The 16098-nt window shown below is 43.2% G+C and overlaps 1 protein-coding gene across 6 annotated transcripts in view; it reads left to right on the forward strand.

The window, feature by feature from the left end:
• The window catches only part of ERG (ETS transcription factor ERG), a 315726-nt gene that overhangs the window by 273967 nt on the left and 25661 nt on the right, over positions 1-16098 (forward strand). The gene's annotated exons all lie outside the window — the stretch shown is intronic.

Raw genomic sequence — 16098 nt, forward strand, 5'->3', positions numbered from 1 at the left:
CACTTGGAATATTCCAGTCACGGAGAATAAAAGCTCTTAGGAGATTTAAAGCCCCATTCCTTGGTCCCCAGACACATGTGGCTGGAGCTTCTCCTCTCGTGTCGTACTCAGGTCTTCCTTGCGGGGTGACTCCTACTCAACATGTGAGGTATCCTCCGAGTACTTGTTACTCTTGTACTAGTCACAGAGGAAATGACTGAAGCCTGTGAGAAGCAGATAAGACCCGGCCGCATAAAGTTAAGTCATTTGTGACGGGGAGAGCATGATTAAGAGCTCAGATGAGTGATTCAGACACGTGTTTCCAAATAGCTGGGGAACAAGATGACCGTAAGCATGACTCGGGAAGAGCAGCTTCCTTTGTCCCCTCCTGATGGGGTTTCTGAACCCCCTGCCGCCTCCGCCATCTTCCTCTGCCCTGTCCTGGCCCCAGTCACATCTTCCTACTCCTGTACTGCGTTGACCCCTGTGTCCTCTGCCAGGCTCTTCCCTCCGATGGAATGTCCTTCCGTTCCCCTGCTGACAAGTCCTTCTCGCTTTTCCAGGCACCTTTGAAATCCACCCTCTCTAAGAAACCACCCTGGATCTTTAGGCACCTTCATTGCTTCCCTGATGACATCTAAGCAATTCCTCCATCACACTTTATGTGGTTTCATATTATAGTCTATGCTTCACTGGTGGCTCAGAGGTTAAAGCGTCTGCCTGCAATGCGGGAGACCTGGGTTTGATCCCTGGATCAGGAAGATCCCCTGGAGAAGGAAATGGCAACCCACTCCAGTATTCTTGCCTGGAGAATCTCATGGGCGGAGGAGCCTGGTGGGCTACAGTCCATGGGGTCGCAAAGAGTCGGACACAATTGAGCGACTCAACTTTCACTTTCATTTTCATGCTAGATATAGTGTTTAACTCCATGAAGGATTTGAGATACCTTGCGGACTAAACTAGTGATCGTCACGTGAGCCAAACTACTAATCAGTTAGAAATTGGGGATTGATACTGAGGCAGTCGGGCTTCTCAGGTGGCTCCGTTTGGTAGAGAATCCACCTGCCAATGCAGAAGACTTGGATTCAGTCCCTGGGTTGGGAAGATCTCCTGGAGGAGGAAGGAAATGGCAACCCACTCCAGTATTTTGGCCTGGAGAATCCCATGGACAGAGGATCCTGGCAGGCTACAGTCCATGGAGTTGCAAAAGAGCTGGGCATGACTTAGCAACTCAACAGCCACAACTAAGGCAATTATGAATATTAATGGAAAACCAAGGTCACATGAAGGAATAATGTAGCTCTTTTGGCCACAAGCTTGGCCAAGATGCTGTGGCTTAGTTTCTAGAATGGCATTGAGCTTCCTGGTGGCTAACATAAAAAGATCCATAGGGGAAATAATGTCTTTTTTTCAGAAATAAATTTCACAGGGAAGGGAATGTTCTTCCTGGTGCAGCATCTCTGGACATTATATTTGGGCTTAACTCAGGCGTGGGCACCTTCCTTGTGACATCCACTATGGACAGTGTGAGTTATATTAGCCAATAGCTCAGTGCAGACAGAAAGCATATGCCCAGTGTGAGTCTTTGCTGGTTTGGTTTCTTAGAAAGTCAGGACTTTGATTTCTCAAAGTGGCAGAAAGTTCCTATGGCCTGCACAAGACCTTTTCTAAAGATGACATCTCCAAACTCAGGTTGAAAGTAGATGAATAACAAGCAATGGAAGAAAATACTCTCCAAGTCTAAATGGCCAATGTTTTATTACAGTGTACTCAGCCATGAAATTAAAAGATGCTTGCTCCTTAGAAGAAAATCTATGACAAACCTAAACAGTATTAAAAAGAAGAGACATCACTTTGCCAGCAAAGGTCCATATAGTCAAAAGTATGGTTTTGCCAGTAGTCATGTAGAGGTGTGAGAGCTGGACCATAAAGAAGGCTGAGTGCTGAAGAATTAATGCTTTCAAACTGGTGTTGGAGGAGACTCTTGAGAGTCCCTTGGACTGCAAGATCAAACCAGTCCATCCTAAAGGAAACTGAGTCTGAATATTCATTGGAAGGGCTGATGCTGCAGCTGAAGCTCCAATACTTTAGCCACCTGATACAAAGAGCCGACTCATTGGAAAACGCCCTGATGTTGGGAAAGATTGAAGGCAGGAGGAGAAGGGGACGACAGAGGATGAGATACTTGGATGGCATCACTGACTCAGTGGGCATGAGTTTGAACAAACTCCGGGAAATAGTGAAGGACAGGGAAGCCTGGTGTGCTACAGTCCACGGGGTCAGACATGACTTAGCAACTGAACAACAACAATCTTTTTAAAGGTGGTTATTTATAAGCCTGTGTGTTCTATTAGATTGAGAGCATCGTGAGTTGGTGATAATGTCTTTTGCGTTCTTCACCACCAGAAAAAGCAGCAAACTCGTGGCCCGTGTGCAGAAGTCACTAAGCATGCGTCAGTCGAGTTAGTGGAATCCGGCTTTAGTTAGTTGGAATCAGAGGACCACCGGGGATGCATTTGCAAGATTCTTGCTGATCTTCATTCAGCTGTTTATGAGTCAGGGTTCTTCAAAGAAGCAGAACCAGTCTCTCTCTCTTTCTCTCACCCTTTCCTGGCCTTTACTCAGTCGCACAGTGCAAAGGCCAGCATCTTTTGGGAGCACCCTTGCAGATTGGCCCAGAAATAATGTTTAATGAAATATCTAGACATCCCACAATCCAGTCAAGTGGACACACACTCTTAACTATCACTGAAAGTGAAAGTCGCTCAGTTGTGTCCAACTCTTTGTGACCCTGTGGACTATGCAGTCCGTGGAATTCTCCAGGCCAGAATATGGAAATGGGTAGCCTTTCCCTTCTCCAGGGGATCTTCTCATCCCAGGGATTGAATTCATGTCTCCTGCATTGCGGGCAGATTCTTTACCAGCTGAGCCACCAGGGAAGCCCAAGAATCCTGGGGCGGGTAGCCTGTCCCTTCTCCAGCGGATCTTCCCAACTGGGGAATCAACCTGGGGTCTCCTGCATTCCAGGCAGATTCTTTACCAGCTGAGCCACAAGGGAAGCCCTATCATTAAATCCTTTAAAAATGTATTTATTTAAAAAAAAAAAAGAAAAGAAAAAAAAATGTATTTATTTATCTCTTTTTGGCTGTGCTGGGTCTTCGATGTTGCGTGGGGGCTTTCTCTAGTTGCGGCAAGCAGGGGCTACTCTGTAGTTTCAGTATGTGGGCTTCTCATTGGAGTGGCTTCTGTTTGCAGAGCGCAGACTCTAGGCACACAGGTCTCAGTAGTTGTAGCACTTGGATTCAGTTGCTCTGTGGCATGTGGAATATTCCATGTGGCCCACGGGCTCAGTTGCTCTGTGGCCTGTGGAATATTCCACGTGGCCCATGGGCTTGGTTGCTCTGCGGCCTGTGGAACATTCCAGGACCAGGGACCAAACCTGTGTCTCCTGCCTTGGCAGGCGGATTCTTTACCACTGAGCCGTGAAGGAAGTCCCACAAAACCCTTAAACGTGAGAAAATTGGGCCCTGGGGAAATGAAAGAACTTTCCCGAGGATACATGTACGGATGGTGAGACCAGAGCCAATCCTCAGGCCTGTACTCAGTGATTAAGTATCTGCTGGTGAAGCATTTCTTTCTTAAAATTAAAGTATTACAGGGACCTCCATGGTGGCTCAGACAGTGAGGAATCTGCCTTTCTTGAGGGAGATCTGTGTTCAATCCCAGAGTCGGTAAGATCCCCTGGAGAAGGAAACGGCAACCCACTCCAGTATTCTCGCCTGGGAAATCCCATGGACAGAGGAGCCTGGTGGGCTACAGCCCATGGGGTTGCAAAGAGTCAGGCACGACTGAGTGACTAATACTTCCATTTTCTCCTCATCAGTTTACAATATTGTGCTAGTTTAGGTATACAGCATAGTGGCTCAGTATTTTTACAGGTTGTGCTCCATGATTAGATTATTATAAGATAATGAGTGTTATTCCCTATGCTACACATATATCCTTGTTGCTTATCTACTTGTACATAAAAGTTTGTATGTGCTAATCCCACACCACTAATTTGTCCTCCCTTTCCCTCTCCCATTTGGTAACCACACATTTGTTTCCAATAAACTACACGTTTCTCTGCTTTACTTTGTCATGCCTCCAAACACTCCCAGAGATCTCTCCCATTATGTCTGCATTATGGAATGTGTTTCTATAAGCTTCTGGTTACAATTTTTTACGCTAAGTCAGGCAACTGAACAACCCAACCAACTAAAACTTAAATCCTAAGGTCCCAGTTAATGTATGTTTAAACTGGGAGCTGAATTGAGGCAACTGTCATTGGGTTCTACGTGGCTGAAATAATAAAAACAGAAATGGCGACCGTCTGCTGAGGACACAGTGTTGTCAGCCGCTTGGCCCTGCTCTTTGTTGAAAAGGTTTTATTTAATGGTGAAGATGACAGGAAAGATGGTAAAAGACAGGGAAGCCTGGCGTGCTGCAGTCCATGGGGTTGCTAACAGTCAGACACGACTGAGCAACTGAACAGCAACAATCTTATCTAAATTCCACAAAAATCCTATGGTGTAGAAACTATTTGTTGTTCTCACTATACAGATACAGAAACTCAAACTAGGGAAGTAAGATGGTTGCCCAAGATGTCCCAGCCAATGATGTGGAAAGCCAGAATTCTGACCCAGTTCTGTCTGAATCCAGAGTCTGAGCTCTTATTCGTATGCTGTTAATACATGATCAAAAGTGTCTAGGAAGAATCCAAGAAAGTAGAATGATGGAGTAAATTTGTTAAATTGTTGTAGATTCTGAAACGGCCTTTTCAAATATGTAAGTAGTAAGTCGTGGAGTAAAGTTGATGTTCAAAATTGTCTATGATGTTGCTCAGCTCTTAACCTTTACATTTCCATGATGATAATGATTTATGTTTTTTTTTTTAAACCAAGGGAAGAATCTAATTAAAAATAGCTTTGATTTAGCAAAAATAGCTGGGTGGAAGTTCGTAAATGTAGAAAAAAAAATTAAGGTAGATGATGTTCCTTTGGGCTTCCCAGGTGGTGCTACTGGTAAAGAATCTGTCTGCCAATGCTGGAGACGTGGGTTCGATCCCTAGGTTGGGAACATCCCCAGAAGAAGGAAATGGCAACCCATTCCAGGTTTCTTGCCTGGAAAATCCCATGGACAGAGGAGCCTGGAGGGCTCTAGTCCATGAGGTTGCACAGAGTTGGACATGACTGAGCAACTGAGCATGCACACATGATGTTCGTTTGATTCATCCTGTACTTAAGATACCGATGGGATCCCTACCAGGCAGTTCACTGTGTCCTATAGAGCATAGGGTTAAAATCCTTTATCAAGGGTCATACAGTTGAGTTCTAAACGGCGCCTTTTCTAGCTCTGGAAAGTCATTTAATCTTACTGAGCCTTAGTTTCTGTGCCATCAAAACAAAGATGGAAGTATGGATTAAATAAGATGCATGTGTGACGTGTATAAACAGTGCTTGGGATATGGTAATGCTTCCAAAAACTGCAGCTCTTCTTTTCATATTTCTTCAGGCATTGGGGAGAGAGCCCTACATTCAAGAGATAAGCATTTATTATGGGTTGAATTGTGCCCCTACCAAAAAAAAATACATTGACATCCTAACTTCCAGTGCCTTGGAATGTGACCTGATTTGGAAATAAGAGTATTTTCAGGTTTGATCAAGTTAGGATGAGGTCACAAGGGTGGGCCTGATAGAATGACTGGTGCCCTTATCTGAAGGGGGCATCTGGACCCAGACATACATGGAGGGAAGATGATGTGAGGATGCAGGGAGAAGGCCATGTAAGGATGGGGGTAGAGATTAGAGGAATGCCACCCACCCTCAGAAGATGGGACGGGAAGGAAGGATTCTGTCCAGAGTCCCAGAGGGAGCTCAGTCCTCCTGACAGCTAGATTTCAGACTTCCAGCCCCCAGAACTACAAGGAACCACGTTCCTATGGTTTTAAGCCAGTTGATGTGTGGTTCTCCTTGTGGCACCCCTTGAAAACCAACACTGCATACACGCTGTAGTTGGAACATGAGAGTCTAGATGGCCAGGGGATGTCTATGGAGTGAGGAGAGTGGAGGACAAAACTCTGGGGATACCAATATTTAAAGAGGAGCAAAGAGAGACCACCCAAGCAGGGAGAAACTTTTAAGTGGTCACTCCATTTCTGAAACATGATGAGCATATGCAGTGTTGTCATGGAGTACTAACTAAGAGGAGGAAATGGGAAAAAAAGAAAAACAAAATCTCCAAGCTAGATAACCCACTTAGGAAGAGCTGAGAATGACTATCCAGTGAAATATTTTGGCATGTCTGAATGTCAAAGATATCTTTAGAGCCCAACAAAAATAATGTAGTCATGTATTTGTTGAATAAAATATATGATGGAATTGTTGATTCTCAGTGAGTTGAAAGTGGGCACACTTTGTTTTTTTACAGTTCTTTGTGCTCTTCCCCTGGGTATTGAACAATCCATATGTACGTTAATTTTTGACAATGGATTATTTAATCCGTGAATGAAGTGGAGCATAGTGTGAGCTAGGCTGATGGCTGCAGTGAAAAAGGAAAAGTTTGAAGGTAGATGGGTAAAATTTATGCAGAGAAGACTCTTGGTTCTAGTAAACCGTTAAACTTAAAAGGGCCTCTCGCAGAGTCCCTGGAAATGATGCATAAAATCTGAGAACCTTCTAAATGCACAGCTGAACTGGGAAGAAAGTCAGCAAGTTCCTTAGGGACTAAAGACAAGGCAGAAACTGAGAACAGGGAGGCCTATTCGTCCCATTTGTCTCATGTTATCTTAGGTGCATGGATGGGGGTGGAGTTCTGATGTCTATAATACAGATATTTGGGTTTTAAAGATTAATTAGGGACAGGAGATGACATCTTGGACTTGCAAAAGCAGGGGTTGGACCTCCTAACTCATGCACACAGCTGTGTGTTCCAACAGTCTCCAGTCTGAGAAATTAGCCATTGAAAAGTGGTTATGCGCTAGAAATAAAGACAAAATCTTGCTGGAGAAGCTCACCTTCAATTCAGGCTTGACAGAATTCCTATAGATAAAGACCTACAGAAGATGATGCTGCAAATCCAAATTATGAAAACGGGAAGAACCTATTGGGGCCAAGATTCAGCAGAAAGAACAGACAACCTGATTAAAACCCTCAGTAATGTTAGGTAATTAAAGTATGATATAGAGAATATAAAGTAAGTAGATTTGAAAAGTGACTAGATACCTAAAGGGCTTCACTGGTGGCTCAGAGGTAGAGAATCCACCTGCCAATGCAACAGATGCAGGAGACAGGATTCAATCCCCAGGTTGGGAAGATTCCCCTGGAGAAGGATATGGTAACCCACTCCAGTATTCTTGCCTGGGAAATCCCATGAACAGAGGAGCCTGGCAGTCTGCAGTCCGTGAAGTCACATGAGTTGGACACGGCTTAATTTCTAAACAACAGATACATAAAAGAAGGAATAAGCAAAGAAAGGAAAAATATTATGGAAACGAATGGATAATATTGAAGAAGGAAAAGTAGAATGCCTAGAAACACAAGAGTGTATTCAAAATTCAGATCAGAAAATATCAAAAACTCAGTAGATGGATTAAACAGTTGATATGAAAACACTGAGAAGCAAATCAAAGATTGTTTTCAGAGTGCAGCACAGGGACAAAAAGGGGAAATTTAAGGGAAAAAGTCAACAGTTGGGAAGGATTCAGGGTAGACCTATTAGAAGTTCTGGAAAAAGGAAATAAAGAGAATGGATGAGATGCAATATTTGAAGAGATAAACAGCCAAGACTTTCCCAAAATTGATGAATAAAGCCATTCTCCAAATATAGGAAACACTGTCTAGAGAAGGATAAAGAATTCATCTTCTCTAATCACGGTATGGTGAGACTGCAGAACACCGGAGACAAAGGACTCTAGCGCCAACTGATGGAGAGACAGGGACCTTGGCGGTGGTCCCGTGGTTAGGACTCTGCTCTGAGGCTCTGGGTTCCATCCCTGATCAGGGACCCGAGATGCCCCACGCCACTGGGTGTGGCCAAAAAAAAAAATCACTAGCAAACTCACTACTTACCCCCTATAAAAAGAAAGAAGACAGACTATCAGAAAATAATGACAGTTATAAGGACAGCAAACCTCTCAACAGCAAAACAGGGCGAAGAGGGCAATAGCAGGAAATTTCCAGGAACTGGGAGAAACTGACAAAACTCTAGATCTCTCTAAAACCTAAAACTCTAGGTCTCTTAACATTCTTTTTCCTGCCACAGACTCTAATAATGTTGAATAAAAATATTGACTGACATTACTATATAAGCACAGCGATGCAGGACTAGTGGTAAAGGTTCCCAAATACCTTACGTTCTCTGGGCAAAGGACATTTGGGGATTAAATTTTGATTTTGCATAAAGATTAAGAAGTGAAGAAATTGGAGTAGAATGTTAAACACCCAACCAGTAGAGAAACAAACAAACAAAAAGCAGCAAAGAAAAATAGATGAATTCAATCTGATATTTGAAAGGAGAAACAAAGAACAGATACAGCAATAACAAAAAGTATGAAGTGTTAGAAATCAGATATACCCGTAACAATAAACATAAGTAGATCGAACTCGTCATCAAAGACAGAGAATGATAAAGTGGATTTTTAAAAAGTACTACAGAGTTAGTTATGTACTGTTTACAGAAACATCTAACATAGACAAGGAATGCCAGTAAACAGATGGGAAAAGATACACTAGCCAAATTGCAGTCAAAATAAAGCTGACAAGAATGGAAACAGAAAGCATTAGTGGAGAAAACTGATAGTTATCACATAATCAAAAAGTGTTTACATTTATGAAGAATGTACGATGATAAAGCTGAATATACCTAATAACTTAGCCTCAGAATACATAAAGAACTATACAGAGAGATAGACCAGTTCACTTTATTGAGCGATTTTAATTTGCCCTTCTAAGCTTTTGATAGATCAATGACATGGAAATTATGTGTGAATTATTAATTTTGATCTAGTGGTTTCTTACAGATACCTGTACTCAACAATCAGAAGCCTTCTTTTTAAGTACTCAAAGGGCATTTGCAGAAACTGACTGTGCCATGGGAGTAACAACCATTGTTCAAAAAATCAGTGTCATGTAGACCTCATTCACGGACAAAAGTACAATAAAATTAGAAATCAGTAATTATCGAAACAAAAACTGAACCGCATTCATTGTTCAGAAATGAAAAGATTCGTAAGTAACCTTGACTGTAGGCTCTACTTGAGCTCAAATTTCAATTTCTTGAAGCTCAAATTTGAGCCAGTTCTCTTATTTAGGCTTCTTTATAAATGTAAAATTTGTTCTGATGAGGCGGCAAAATACTAAATCTTATTTTTGCAGGCTTCTGAGTGTCTAGAACAGTAGACTGGCAGCCTCGCCAGGGTCTGGTTTTATAAACAAAGACCTCATAGGCTTGTGATATGACTTAGAAGTGCAATTTATTTTTGTTGGTATTTTTTCATGACCATGGATGATTTTTTCTTTCTGGAAGCCAGTATTTTACATTGATACTGTTCAAGAAAAATGACACTCAGGACTTACCACCAATTTGGTTCATTCTCGGGTAGGGCAAGTGTCTCAGAAACAGGATGCTCGCCTATAAGAGGTATTTTGTTTCACGAAGGCGCGGTTTGTCTTCAGCAATGCAGTATCCTTTTGCTTAATTTAAATATCTACTTAATATTTTCCTGGCAGCAGTGGAATTCTACTAAGTCAGAATCCAGTTTCAGGGAAATGTAAAAAAAATTTTCAACCCTAATCCTACCCACTGCCTGTCACCCCCTCACCACTCCTGCCTAAACAGTGCAAATCTGCTTTGCTTTTATTTATTTGTTTTAATCTCAGTTTACTGAAATAACATTTCTAAAACTTTTGGATATTAACTGTGTAATCTAAAATAAAAGTAAGAGGCTGCAGAGAAAGAGAGATGACTTTCTTTTTTAACCCTGTACCACGGGGATTTACCATTTTGATGTCCACGTGTTGTGGACACAGATGTTTTTAAAACAATTGAACTGGAGGGCTGAAAACAAAACAACTTATCTCTAGCTGCTCCTGGTTCATCTGCCATTAGCACCTCCGAAAGCTTCTTAAAATAAAGTGATAAATCAGACTTTTGTGTTGAAAGGAAGAGGCTTCCCCTGTGATAATAGATTGTCTATTTCAATTTAGCAGAGTTTGCAATGCAGAATCCAGTGCGTGGATGCATTATTGCTCTGTAATGTGTTATTGTTGGCAAAGTGCTTCCACATACATTATCTCATTGACTTTTCTCTTCCCTTAACTTTTCACTTAATTACCCACAGAAAAAAGAAAATTCTAGAGAGGTTGACTTTTGCATCTAAGGAATGGTTGAATCAGAGCCCAAATATGAGTGTTCTTGCTCCTGATAAAAGCTTTTATTTGATCACCAAGTTTGCTATGCTGGATGTGAATTAAGACATTCTTTGATTCTTCAGATATTTTCAGTGACCCTGAAATTCCTAGATCATAAAGTCCAACCTTCTTAGCAAGATCCTCAAGGTTCTTCTTGAAAGAAAGAGAATGTTAAGTGGCTCAGCCATGTCCAACTCTTTGCAACCCCATGGACTGTAGCCCACCAAGCTCCTCTGCCCCTGGGATTTTCTAGGCAAGAATACTGGAGAGGGTTGCCATTCCCTTCTCCATCTGTCATCCTGCTGCGGTCAAAATCTTTTTTGTTCATTTAGGCTCAAGCCAAACTCTTCTGGTGAAACCTTCCCCCACCCCCTTTTTTTTTCCTGATTGGGATGAATTGCTGCTTCTCTGTACTTCCACATCCTGCTCAGATAACAAAGATTCCATTCCATTTTGTGGGTCATCTTCATAGCTACCTTGTTCGGTAGATTCTCAGCATCTTTTTCTTTTCTACCTCTGAATCCCTGCAGTACTTGTGTATGTTGTAAATGCTTAGTTAAATTCAGCTTAGTCTAAGGACTACTAAGACTGTTGGTCTTAAGACTAAAGTCCTATTGGTCCTTGGAATCTACACATTGTTCCATAAATGTCTACTGACAGTTGACTGGGTAAAGAAGAGTGGTACATATATGCAATGGAATACTACTCAGCCATGAAAAGAACAGAATCATGCCATTTGCAGCAACAGGAATTCAACTAGAGAATTACTATACCAAGTGAAGTAAGAATGATGAACATCATATCATATCACTTACATGTAGAATATGTAGAATATGATACAAGGGAACCTATCTAGGCAACAGAAAGAAAGCCAGGGGCAGAGAGAGCAGGCTGGTGGTTGCCCTGGGGAAGGAGGACACGATCGGGATGGATTGGGGGTCTGGGATTAGCGGATGCAAACGGGCATATCCAGAGTGGGTAAACAGTAAGCTCCTACTCTGGAGCACAGGGAACTATATTCAGTATCCTATGATAAACCATAATGGAAGAGAATATATGTGTGTATAACCGAATCACTGTGCTATGCAGCAGAAATTAACACAGCCTTGTAAATCAACTATACTCCAATTTTAAAAAAAATGACACCAAAAGAGAAAAAGAAGCCCCAGGCTCAGTCATGAGATTAGGAGACAGGTTCTGAGCGGCACCACTCCCTGAGGGCAGAGGGTGTGCGATCCACCCCTGAGCGGAGGCAGAGGTGACCCTGGGTTGGGGCTCATCCCATGACCCCTCCCCTTTCTCCTTCATATGCATAGTGGGGGGTCAGGGAAAGAGGGAAGGCCGGTTGAATCTTGTGGGACCTTGTGAGCTCCCTCCTGTGACGGCAGGGTAGGGCGGAAATAAGAAAACTGTGCTGATCCATCATGGGCCATGGAGGAGACCTGGAAGCCTCTCTCCTGGGTGCTCTGTGGAGTTGAAGGGTGAGCTGAGACCCCACACACTGACTTGAACCCTAAAAAAATACCCTTTATAAGAGTGGCATCCATGCCTGGCCCAGGGAGCTTGGGGAAGCCGAGGGTGGGCCCTGCCACTGGGGCGGGGACAGAGCCCCCTGTCTTGTCATCACTTCCCTGCCCGGGGAGTGATTATCAGCTCCTAAACCTCAAGAATGTGGAGGACAGATACCCAAAGGAGGTGGTGAGTGTAAGTGAGGGTGCAGGAAAGGTGGGTCTTCAACCAGCGGGTGGTGTGTGGGCACAGACGGGGTGTGGGTTCGGGAGATGACAGCTGGGTGTGTGGGGATGGAAGGTCCAGGGTGGAGGAAAAGCTGGGAATGATGCTTAGGAAAACCGTGGGGCCTGGAAACCTGGGACTGCGTGCTTCAGACTGAAGAGTTTGGACTTGATACTTGCAAACTGTTCTCTGTAGAACACCCATAGAGGCGGTCTAGAATAACGGCGCCCCACAGGTTGGAAAGGCACGTCCTCATTTACTCTACCAAGTGGTCATATTTTCATATTTTGTTTTTAGTATTCTTTGCTTCTAAATGTATAGGGCAGAGGTGTGGAGATCAAATTCCAAAAGGATACAGTAGTAACCTGGCTTGGTGTAGTTTTATTCTTTTCCAATGAAACAACTCCCATGAATGAACTGGATAAAAAAAGTAATATTAAAATTTTATGAAAATGTAATAAAAACATTTTAGCAAATATACATGTGCAGTCCTTTATAGGACCTTGTTTTGATTTTGAAACACAGAGAATATATATATATATATATATTTATAAATAACTGTTTAATCAAAGTATCACATGTTCATTGTAGAAAAAAAAGAGAAGATAAAGTTGAGTGAAAAGAAAAAATTTTAAATCTCCATTGCCTTTTGCTCAGATACAATAATTGCCGTTTCGATGCATATCTCTTGAAAATTCTTTCCATGGGTATATTTGTATTTCTTTGAAGAATATAATTGTACTACCATAATGTTTTCAAAACTTTTAATCTATTTTGAACATTTTTCATATCAGTAACTACATTCAGCAGTGTAATTTTAGTCTCTAAATATCACAAGGATGTTCCTAAATGTACAGCAACTTAACTAGTTCTCTTGTTTTGTGGGACATTTAGGGTGTTTCCAATGTTTGGCTATTATAAACAACACTACAAAGAACATCCTTGAAAATAAATCATTGCGCACTTCCTCCATGATTTCCTAAGGATTAATTTCTAGAAGTGGAATTTTTAGTTCAGAGACTATCCACACAGTTTTTCAAAGGCATCTGACAAGTATTGCCGAATTGCCGATTGGGAAGGTCGTAGGAATTTATGCTCATGCCAGCAGGACAAGAGAAGGGCCATTTGACCAATCCGAAGCAAGAATTCAGCGCTCACAGTGCAGAGCAAAGAGAAATTGGCCTCCGGAGTCTTGCACGAGAGTCCCTTAAAGGAAAACTGAAAGAGCCATCGCAACCTTGAGCCTAGCTAGGGAAACCAATTAACAGGCACACCAAAGGATGCTGGAGAGAGACTGGCCTCCTTCTGGCTGTCTTCCTAAGGTGTCACTTGGTCATGTTAGCATGAACCCAGCAACTTTCCGGAAGATATTTATCTATCATTTTTAAAATATGTTTCCACCATTAAGAGAAGAAAATGCCTTCCCAGAATGAACTGATTTCTAGGAAGTAGTTACACCAAAACATAGTCCTTCCATGTTGTTTATACCTAGTGGTGAAATTTACAGGAAATGACTTGGGGACCCTGTGGAAGGGAAGGCCTTCTTTCCAAGAAGGCTATTTCATTGACCTCTGCACAGAACTAAGGAAAGAGGACTTGAATTCAGGGCATCCTGAGGCCAATATATGATTTGTTCCTATCTGATGAGGAGTCATGACATACCATGAGAAAAAGGGGGAAAAAAAAACTTTCTATGGAAACAGTCTGAAGTTTCGAACGTTTTCTCCATGAAAGCAGAGTTCTGACCTCATGGCAGAGAGCCATCCGAACTTCAATGACTTGGATGGAGCTAACATTCAGTTTTCACAGGCTAACAAAATGTTTCCATGTGGTTGGATTACAAAGGCATAGGCGTACCTTTCTGTCAACGCTGCCATTTGAGCTTTTGTAGATATTCTATGCTTTCTAGCAGAACCAGAGATCTTAGTTAGGCATGGGTCCTGTGACCACTGATTCTGCATGGAGGCACTCACCTAGGCCAGCACTTCCACAGGCTTCATGTGGACATGGGTCAGCTGACAATCCTATGAAAAAACAGACTCAGATTCAGCAGCCTGCATGGCACCTGGGGATTCTGCATTTCTAATTAGGTCCCAGGGAAGGCGAAGGCTTCCAGGTCCCATGATCGCACTCTTAAGGAGTGAAACCTGGGAGTAGATGGTCTGAACCACATTAGAATTACCTGGACAGCTTTTAACAACTGATACCCAGGTTGCCCTCCAGCAGATTTCATTCAGCATCTCTGTGAGTGAGAGCAGGCATCTGTAGTTGTTTTTTTTTTTTTTTTTCAACCTCCCCATGACTCTCATGTGGAGTCCAGGCTATGGACCAATGCAGATTCCTTCACATATGGGTGGGGAGGGGGACACAGGGGTCTTCACTGATAAGTAAATTGGGTATAATCATGGGGAGGGGGTGCGTAAGAGCTGCTTAAATGATGAACTGTACCTCCATGGATGGACTTGGACACATCCTGAAAATACAGTGCTGAACGCCAACAAATTAGGTGCCGTTTATATTAACTTGAAAGGCATACAACAGTATATATAGTGGATACAGCAAGAGTATTCAGATATATACAGGGGTGATGCATGTAACATTTCAGGATGCTGGTTCCTCCTGGGTATCCGGGAGGGCAGTGGGCTGGGGGTGAATTCTATTGGAGTCAAAATGATTCCTTTCTACTAAGAAAGATGTGAAACCGTAGGGAAGAAACAAAAGCAGGGAGGGAGGGGGAGACAGAAGCAGAGTGAGAAAAGGAAAGGAGGGAAGGCAGAAGGGAGGAAGGAGAATTCTGGCGGCACGTGGCTGTCTGGCTGTGTCTCGCCATTCCTCTGTTCTTTCTGGAATACAGACTGTATTCCAACAGCACATCGGATGCCCGTGCTCGAGCTGCCTAAAGCGTTAGTGAGAGCAAACGGGATTCCAGAACCATTAAGCTCGAAAGCGATAGAAGGGTGGTCTGTTCCCACAGCAGATGTTTCCACTTGTGATGATCTGAGCCTCGCGGCATGCCTGCCCTCTCGCAGCCTGTCCAGAGACCCCCCCCACCCCAGACCCAGGCTTTCATTCCACATGGGAAACAGACGCAGAGGACAGAAGCGGTCTCCGGGGGTCACGGCCTTGAGAGTCCCGGGGGATAGAAGAACTCTGGCCTCTTGCTCTTGGTCTGGATGACTCCTAGTGCTCAGGGACCCCAGGGAGGAGCCCCATCTGCCAGCGAGGCGTCCTGGGTACCCTCCATCCAGGCTGTTTGCGTGGGCTGGTCTCAGCTTGTGTTTCCGTTGAGGGGCTCCTCTGCCCCTTCTCCCCAGGGCCCTGCCCTCCGGCTCCTACGGGGGTCGCCTTCCGTACTTGGCGGCCGAGCGTGACGCCGCCGCCTGCTTCCTGCGGGTGTCTGTGCCACGGTTGTGGAATGTGAACGCCCCCAGCCAGCTTGCCTCCTGCAGGTGTGAGTGAGTCGCCAGACCAGCTTCTCTGCAGGAAAAGCGTGTAACTGATGCCTCCCGCCTAGAAACACTCACTCCTGGGAGGTGCTAGGGTTCGGGCTGACCTACTCGTCACTTCCAATTCTGTGGTCAATATTTTCCAGTATTTCATACAAATATTGTATGGGATTTTTTTTTATTAGTATGTAATTAGCATCTTCCTGATATGTGTTGCTCTTTTTTTTCATATAAAGATACCAGTATTTTTTGAAGGAAATTTTTCATTGATTCTTGTTCATTTTTTTCTCATTGTTTCTTAAATTTTATTTTATTTTTTAATTTTATTTACTTTGTGGCTGTGCCGTGCAGCATGTGAGATCTTAGTTGCCCGATCAGGTATCAAACCCAGGTCCCCTGCACTAGAAGCAGAGAGTCTTAACCACTTGACTGCCAGGGAAGTCCCTCCCATTTTTTTTTTTTTAAATTGAAGTTTGGTTGATTTTCATTGT

This window comes from Cervus elaphus, chromosome 19 (genome assembly GCF_910594005.1).
Source record: "Cervus elaphus chromosome 19, mCerEla1.1, whole genome shotgun sequence".
NCBI classification, from domain to species: domain Eukaryota; kingdom Metazoa; phylum Chordata; class Mammalia; order Artiodactyla; family Cervidae; genus Cervus; species Cervus elaphus.